At 37.7% G+C, this 9,151-nt stretch overlaps 1 pseudogene; it reads left to right on the top strand.

Annotated features, from left to right (window-relative positions):
* Positions 1–1,537, top strand: part of LOC107701754 (serine/threonine-protein phosphatase 6 regulatory ankyrin repeat subunit C-like) — a 21,221-nt pseudogene extending 19,684 nt beyond the window's left edge.
* Positions 1,538–9,151: the final 7,614 nt, after the last annotated feature.

The following is a 9,151-nucleotide window of genomic DNA, read 5'->3' as shown; positions in this document are numbered from 1 at the left end:
CCGTATTTTCCACAAATATTTTCTATAAATATTTTCTGCACCTGTTGGACCGGGTGAAAATTGCATTTAGACAAAAAAAAAATCACATCAGTTGTATTGGCGTATAAATCACATTTTATTATTACATTATAATATGTTAATAAAACAATTAAAAAATATAAACACTACGGTTGTATTTTAGGTCCCTTTACACCACAGTTATGATCAGGTTATGATGACATTCATTATAAACAACATTTATTATAAACACCAAGCCTAAACCTATTTAAAGTGAAACTGAATTACCGGCATGTGTACTAAACTTGTTCTTGCCTGTCAAGTACAAGTGGTGTTGAAGTTGAAACTGAAACTGAAACCCAAGAGATAAAACATGTATAATTTGGCAACAACTGACAACAATTTACCCTCATTTACTGAAAAAAAAAGGCCATTTTCTGTGAGAAAGACAGAGGGTGAGACGTGTGAGGCTTGGTTGACGGCATTTTAGTTTGATGAGTAGGCTGCGATGTCAAGTTAGCCATGCGAGAACTGATATATTGTGTGTGCTTGATGTTATTTGCATGAAATAAGTCACTTTGGAATATGAATCGCAGCACATTTCAGATGTTAAATATTCTGGAAAATACGGTATATTAGCATAGTGTCCCATCTTAACAACTGCTTCATAAATCACGTAACTGATGTATTTGAACGAGTTTCTCCTTGGCTAAGATGTCTCTGTTGTGTTTTTGTCATGTCACAGGTCATACGCCAGCCCTGGCTTGCGCATCCAATAAAGCTGTTGCCGACTGCCTAGCTCTCATTCTGTCAACCATGAAGCCTTCCTCCTCCACGCCCTCTTCGTCCTCACCGTCTTCTCCCAGCCTCAACCTGCTCAAGCACTGTGGCATCACCGCCGCCTGTCCCCCCCTGCCCAATGGAGGCCTTCGCCATGGTTACGGCAAAGATCGCCATGGTGCTACTATCGGCTTGGATGGCTACTTGACGGAGTGAGGCGTTCTTACTTGTAAAAAAAAAAAAAAACGTGTGGTCACTCGGTTTGGTCCTCTCTACACATCTAGATAAATCTATATGCAATTACAGCCACACATCCCTCCTGTGCCAGTATCAAAGCTTTTCTTCACATTTCAGTAGAGAGCGAACACGAGAGGATGAACTTAGCTATTTATTTCTATTTATTTTCCCCCACTTTCCTCCTGACTCCCATTTTAGATGCTGTCCATTCAAGTATGAGTCTAAAATCTAAAATCTGAATCTAAGCCATCTATTCGAACCAGTATGAATCACTGGCGAGTCAGTCCTTTATTTCTTCTCCATTTGCAGTCGATTTGACTCGGTTCATGTTAGAATTATGCAGCTGTGTGTCTCCATGGTAACAGTGATAATGGATGGGTTTCCATATCATGCCTCCTATTTGCGTGACGCTGTGGCCTTGCATAGGAATTTACAGCCTGCCCTGAGGAACAATTTAAACGGGTTACACTAGATTTGCATGAATTTGCAGGACCATGTATTTGATAGTGGTCGTGTGTGTGTGTGTGTGACATCCACTTTTGCGCAACAGTCCAAGTTTTTCATCCCATACTTGATTATTACATTTTGAGGTTTTTATGTGAGGTGCAATCTGATTTAGCACAGATCAGGAAAAAACAAACAACCTAACAGAATCATATTGACAGAAGGGAAACCATACTACCTTAAGCCAAAAGACCAGTGACCTCCTGATAGAGGGGTCTGATATGTAATGCTTGTTTACTTGTTAGAGAGAAAAGGGGATAGTGTTTGGATGGGTTTTGAGGTTGAAAATTCATATTAGGTTTACAATGGAGGTATTAGGTAGTCCAGATCACTGTTTGTAGGTGGGCAGAAGAAAGAGGAGTTACAAGTGTCATGATTTTGGCCATTTAAACAACATTATGAAGATGCTACATTAAGGAAGTATAGAAAGCACAAACGTCATACACAGTACTTGCTCCTTGGGACCTTAGGTTTTATTTATTTTGGTTGGTTTTATTTTTTGTTCTTGGGCCTCATAAAATATCTTCAATTAAATCTACTGCTTTGCTATAATATTAAGTGTGGAGTTGCTTTCACAGTGCCTACTGAATTTAGTTTTGCCTACCTAGGATCCAATCAGTTAAACACCATATACACTCCCTTAAAGTCGTTGTGAAACAAGGGTTAAGTATTTCACTAAACCCGTCATGAATTGATTACCTGAATAGATGAACGTATGATTCATATAGACTTTGGGGAGTATATATGTGAAGTTTGCAAAACTGAAGTGTTCAGGCTGATTGGAGCTTTTTTACATTTATTTATAGGGAGCAGTCATGGGTATGACCAAAGCCGAGCGATTTCTAAATACCATTTTAATAGGAACTAATAGATATCCAAGAAATATCTTTTCAATTGAAGTACTGAAATAACATTCACCCCTGCTCTTTTTAAAATGCTTCCTTATTGCCAAAGGTAGATTAATTAACAAAGTTAAAATTGTGCTTCCATTAGGTTTTTTGCACTTAAACACAAAATAAGAACATTGTCAATGAGTGTTTGAAACATCCCTTCTTTTGTTTGTGCACCACAAACAGGCAATATATGCTCAGTCAGTAATGAGACAATCAGTTGAAAGGGCTTTTAATTTTGCCATAGATTTCTTTTTTCTTAAACAAGCAAAAGCGTTTTTCCCAATTAGGAAGAGCTATATAAATCTCTGTCCCTTAATTCAAGACATCTAAGAATTAATGCATACTTCAGGCGTGAAATGTGGACTTGTTCTCAATTATACCAATACTGTTGCTTTCATTGCCGTGTATCAGGATATTAGTGATGTAGATAGAGCAGCTTTGAAGTGTTGTAACATTAACTGATATTTTATTGGTGATTGAAGGTGTGTAGACAAATGAAACGGTAACATTAGATGTTTTAAGGCTGTGTGGAGAGCATATTTATATTGATTTATGAAATGACCTCTTCGTCTTTGTAATGACAAGTTTTGGCTGCTTAAACAAGTTTCTCCACTCCACGCAGACCTGATGTAAAGCACTTGCTTGTTCAGTAACAAAAAAGGATGAAAAAATACGCTTTTGCATCTATCATAAGCTGTAAATGGGCAAATATCTGACCTCTAATTGCAAGAGTACAAATGTGCATGTGTGCAAATCAGATTAGTCAAGTTATATCTTGAAACATTTCTAAATGGGCTACATGACTAAGAGGAAGTCCCTCATGAGAGTTTAATTCAAGCTTATTTACCTGTACTTGAGCTTGACTTTTTCACGTACAATAACTTTTGCTGCGGTTTGGTGGAGGGAATTAGTGCGTGTCTAGACAGCACAGGGTACGATAATGAAGTGCAGGTTGATGAGCTTGAAGTTATTTGCACTGCCAGTTTATACTGCTTGTAGTTGTACAAAAAAATATATTTAATAATTTAGTCTAGCTAGTCATACCACAAGTAGTCGAGTTTGAAAAACAAGTGCCCGTGGAGCCTGTGATTAGTAATACATTTCATTTTGGTGCAAGAAAAAGTGCTGCTTTCAATTGTATCTTGAAGCTAATTTTTTTAGAGGAGATCTTTGTCTATTTATTAGCGAAAATAATTCTTATCCAGCCAAAGCAAACTAAAACGTATTTGTTTTAATTCCTCAAATTTCTAATCATTTTATTGGCATTGCACTAAAATTGTTGAATTGTTTTGTCGAATGTATGCCATGATGGTAGCAGCTTGCTTCGATGTTGGTGAAAGTCTTGAATGCTGTAGTTAGCGATTAAATAATTAGTTTGGCAACAGGAACTTTGGAACTGAACCCTTTCAGAACTTAATAGACTGAATTTGTGCATTAGGTGTTCTGTGTACGAACAATACGGGAACCGATCACAAAGTGGCAAGACTTTTTTTTTTTTTTATTGGAGTAAAGTACAACTGGTAAGGGGAGTTTTCTCCGTAAAATCATTTAGTGCCATAACTTTTTTTTCTTTTCTTTTTCCTTTCTCATTTTGATATGTTTGTAAAAATGTGAATGAATGATTCCTTGGGTTCAGTTTTTGAGTGTGCGTCAAGACCATTACCAAAAGAAAAAAGACGAACGAAGTCCACGCTAACATAAGCTACTGTGCCCATTATATTTTTTTGGAGATCCACATAGTGTGTTAATTATTGTAAAATGCCAGTACATTCACAATCATAGACTGTCTAAAAATGCCAGTATATTCGTAACTAAGCTATACTGATGGGCTGGTTAGCCCTTGGTGGAGCTCACCTCCATCTGAAAGCTTTCATGGCTAAGCCATAACTTAGCATTTGCCCTTATAAATTGAGTAGCCGGATTTGAGTCATTCAGTCAACGGCTCCTTCAAAAACCATATTTTATAAATGTTCCATTGTAATCGATAGTTCCCACAAACCACTGATAATTTGAGGTTTATTTCAAAGCAATGGAATTATGAAATGCCTTAATTTCATCATTAACCGAAGGGCAAATTTGACATTTACCAAAATGACACATTTACATAGCTTTTCTTGTTTTATTCTGGATCAGCAAATTGTGCAGTTTAAAGAGTTTGTTTTTGTTGGAAAGCAGATTAATTGTAGCTAACTCAGTGTCCTTATTTTATGTCCATCCTTGCATCTTTGTATTCAAATTTTTTTTTCTCGCAAAGGTATTAATGGCTGATAGAATGTCTGATTTACCTCAGTGGACCTCAGCGTCCTTACTACTTGAAGACACATCCGTTTAAGGCAATACTCAAAACACCCGTTTCATTTAACCTATGTCTATCTCCCAACTTTTTGCCTTAAGAAGAAATGGTATAGTTCAGCAATCGCAGCACTTGAGAGATTTTGTCGTTAACCTGGGATCTCGTTCCGATGAGATTCATAAGAAGCACACTGTTCTATAGGTTGTTTTGCTGAAAGATGTACCATAATGGCTTCTGGCCTCAAAATAATAATTTTCCATGGAATTTATTAGGAGTTTTTGCACTAGAACATAAAAAAATCATTGTCTTTTTGTTTAATACATGTGTGTCAAGTATTTAGCTGTAAAATGTATTTGGAATCGCTAATATTTGACCAACTATCATTCACCTAAATAAAACATCAAAAGCACTGATTTTCACTATTGAATATGACTTATAAAAACATCAATTTGCAGAATAAAAAAAATCAGTATTGGTAGTGAATGGTAAAAGATTTGGGAATACATCTAAGAAAAAGTATGTATTATCCAATGATTAATTTCATTTTATACAAGGCAGAGTAGATGCATTTTCTCCCCATTTTTCGATGTCTTGGTTAAAGCATTTAGGTAGTAAATACTTGTGTGATGTTATAAATACAAATATTTCTAACAACGTAAATAACAAGAGCACAAGATGATGTGCTGTACATAATTCCTCAAGAAGTGTGGTCAGAATTGCCTTGACGTGGCAGTCTTACCTCATGAACTAGCTATCTCGTGCTATATGTACTGGTACATGAAATTTGGGTGGGCTTTTAGCAACGCATGCTCCATGCAACTGGAATCCTAAGGTCACGGTCCGAGGCCTTGAAATGGAAAACATTGGAGTTTTTAAGGGGTGCTCTTAAACTTGATGATGTCCTTCACCCTGGCTTAGTGTTACTTCATGTTTCTACTCAGTAAGCGCTAATAGTTCAAATTGTAAATCTGCAAGCGAATGATCTAATCAAAAATAGCTGCTTTTTGTTGTTCTTGCCAGCAGCTTGTTTCCATAAGGCTATTTAGAAGACCACCGGAGCCTGACTGAATGGCTGATCTGACAGGGCATGTAGGGATCCCTTTAAAAAAAAATTTCATATTGAAAAAAAAAGAAAGAGCTATGCAGGAATTTTTTTTTTTTCTCTCTCACAGAGTTGCATAGTGCCACCAGAGATATCCCAAGAGCTTCATTGACCGATCACGGACCTTCAGAAGTTCATCTGTAAATCTAACACTGACCTTACTTGCTTGTCGGCTTTGGTTGAGAAAATGACTGCTTAGCGTGGCATGCTGCTATTTCTTTGGAGTCTGTAAGCATCTTCATCATCTCTTTAAAGTACTACACTTTGTGACGAGTATGTGGGATTGTGCCTTTTGTTATCAAGTACATGCCACAGGGTATGGTCTTCCATTAACACCTTTAGTGAGCCTTATGAATGAACAACTGTTGTAAGTTTCAGAAATAGCCACCATCCATGTGGTTGCGTTTTGAGCCGTCAAAAATCGCGATCGAATTTCTCACGACACCGCAGATGAATAAATAACCTTTGTAAATTGAATTAAACCATAATGGCGAAAATTTGATCGGTTCTAGCTAGTGACCTGTTCAAACTCTGTATGGAAAACAACGTGTTTAGTTTTACAACGTGTGAACTCTTTAGTGAAGTAGATGTGTGCCGTGTCGTTTTTTGTGTGGTAATGCATTGGTGATTAGTTGTAACCCAGTGTCTTGTAGAATGTTGGCATGACTCCTTTTCTCTATGTTGTATTGACGTCAAAGTATCCACCTGAAATGGACTCAAGTGCAATAACTTTTTTGTGCGCCATAGTATCCTTAATGGAGGAAAATGCCCTCTTACATCATCCTTTTTTTTTTCTTTAAGCAGGGTATTTTATTTGTTATTTTATTTGGATTGTATAAATTTGAATTCCTTCCTGTTTTGCCTCCATAAGTGGCACTTTCTTGTGGAATGTACAATGGACTTGGTGGAAACTGTGATAGGTGTCAAAGCCTTATCAATACTTCTTGCTTACTGGAAAGATGGCATTTCTGTTTGCTCATCGGTTGTTTGGTCAGAGAGTGCCATTTTCCATGTACCTTCTCCAGTGCCACGTAAAGTAAGTGTCTGCTTTCGTGGCATGTTAAGCATTTGTGTGTGTGTGTGTGTTGGGGGGTGTTTAGACCTGTTCATTTACCTCTAATCAATTGATTTGATACCAAAAGCGAAGCACATTGCCTAGAATTACAGTTCTTTTTTTGCATTAGAGATGTGATAGTTCTATTTGGGAATGGTATCTTGAATGTTGTTGTCACCAGGGAAATATGCAGGGTTTGATTTCTCCCCACACAACATTTGAACTTTGGGCCATATGTTATGCGGTACCAAAGAATGTTTCATTGATGATTATTTGATCAGATTTCTTTTTTTTTGGTCAGACATCAAGATCCCAATATTTGTCATTTAATGTCTTCACAAGTTTTGAAAAAAAAAAAAGGAACCTGTACCATGAAGAAACATTCCTTTGAATTTCATTGTACAAAACAGAAATACCGTTGACAACCAATACCAGAAGTCCTATAATAATCTTCAGAATACCTTAAGTTGTAACTTACTTTAAGGTCCTTCATTTTGGCTTCAAGCAATCAATGATTTCATATTTGATATCACAGGGAGCACACTGAATAAAGTAATCTAGTATTTCACAACATAGGACCAATGTATGTCTCTGTAGAGATGGCCACTTGATTTCATTCAAGAACAAGCAATACAAGTATCAAGAGACAATTGTACATTTCTAAAGATTTGTTGGCTCTGGCTGCTTTTGGCCTGGCTATGTAATCTGTGGCACCTTAGGTTAACACCCTCTTCTTGTAACTGAATCCAACATAAGAGATTTCAGTGCTGAGAGAGCCTTATTTCAGTCAAACTGAATGTGAATTGGATGTGTGCAGGATTTGGCCATTTCGAAGCGACTGGCTTTAATCAAGCGGACCTCCTGCGTCCCATGTTTGAATCCAGTTTCACTAGGACCCGCCATCTTTAAGACTTTCCAAAAGATTGCTGTTACAAAAAAAAGCAAAAATACTACACCGTGGCTGTTTCCATCGCCAAAACGCCTAAATACAGGGTTACTGTCACTGCTTCCAAGCTCTGCTTGAACATGCCAAGTATTTGATACGCATTACGTGAAAGAAATGTGACCCTGACTTAAAAAAAAAAAAAAAAAAAAGAGCCACAAAACTGCACTATTTACTCGAGTATTGAACTCCAAGCCGTTCTCTGCTAATTGTTTTGACAGTGGAAACATAGTGAGCGATCGTGTAGGGCAGCGCCCAGTGTGTATGTGTTGTGTGTGCAAGTGTGACGAACAGGGGCCATATCAACCCTGTATACCTCATCGACATATCTGCAAATATTCTTATCCTGTCTTTAAGTTGAACGTGTAAGAGATACCATCACCAGCAGAAGCCTGAGACCATTGCAGGGTCTACGACATCACACCAATCCCGTATCAACCAATAAGATCACCACTTGCTTGCGTAAAAATCCTACCGCTCCGCTTCAAGCCTGACCCATCGCTGACACAATGGTTTAGATTTAGCGAAACGTAAGGCATTTTAAGTAGCATTATCCTACCTCTGTGTTACAGCTTGTTGCATCAAAAACTCCACCAATTGTTGACAAATGGAAATATATATGTATATGGAACAGATATATAACTTATAACCAACAATCGGTGATATAAGACAACAGTTAGCGTACTTGACTGTGTTGTCTGTCTGTGTGTAACATGATATTTGTTAGTGTATATACACAACAGAGTACCACTGGAATGTGAAGCCAGACTGTATTATGATTTATTTATTTTTTTTATTCAAATCCAACTTTCTCCCCATTATATTTCAAATGATGTCATATGTGTCTTGCCTCTATCGCTCCTTTAATGTTTTTTTTTTTTGCTTTATTTTGGAGTTCAGTAGAGTGCGTGGATGGTTGTATGACTTTGGTACTGAAGCAACAACTCAATTTTCTACTGGTGGTGGGGGTTTGAAAGGGGGTTGGTTGGTTTGAGTTATGCACATTCATTCTGTACGAAAATATGGGGTATGTAGAGTTCCCTAGCCTTACGCCCTTCCAAAAACACTACGCCGGTCACTGGCTAATCTGCGTTAGCTATCCACCACCCTGCCAACTTTGTACCTTTGTACATAACCATTTTGGACCTGGGGGCACGGGGCGAATTCGGTGGATTCGGTGGTCACGTGACCCCTCCTAGACCTGAGGAAGGAGAACCCTCACCCTTTCAACCCCGCAAAAAGACCTCAAGCCATTAATTTCTTTGTGAAAATGCAATCCTGAAAGCACTTTGCCTTGTTAATTCATAGTATGAGCTTGTGAATGGTTACTTGTTACTAACAGATGTGA

Source organism: Sinocyclocheilus anshuiensis, unplaced genomic scaffold (assembly GCF_001515605.1).
Source record: "Sinocyclocheilus anshuiensis isolate Anshui unplaced genomic scaffold, SAMN03320099.WGS_v1.1 scaffold1658, whole genome shotgun sequence".
NCBI lineage: Eukaryota > Metazoa > Chordata > Actinopteri > Cypriniformes > Cyprinidae > Sinocyclocheilus > Sinocyclocheilus anshuiensis.
The sequence above is the reverse complement of the archived record's forward strand: the minus strand, read 5'-3'. Positions and strand labels throughout refer to the sequence as shown.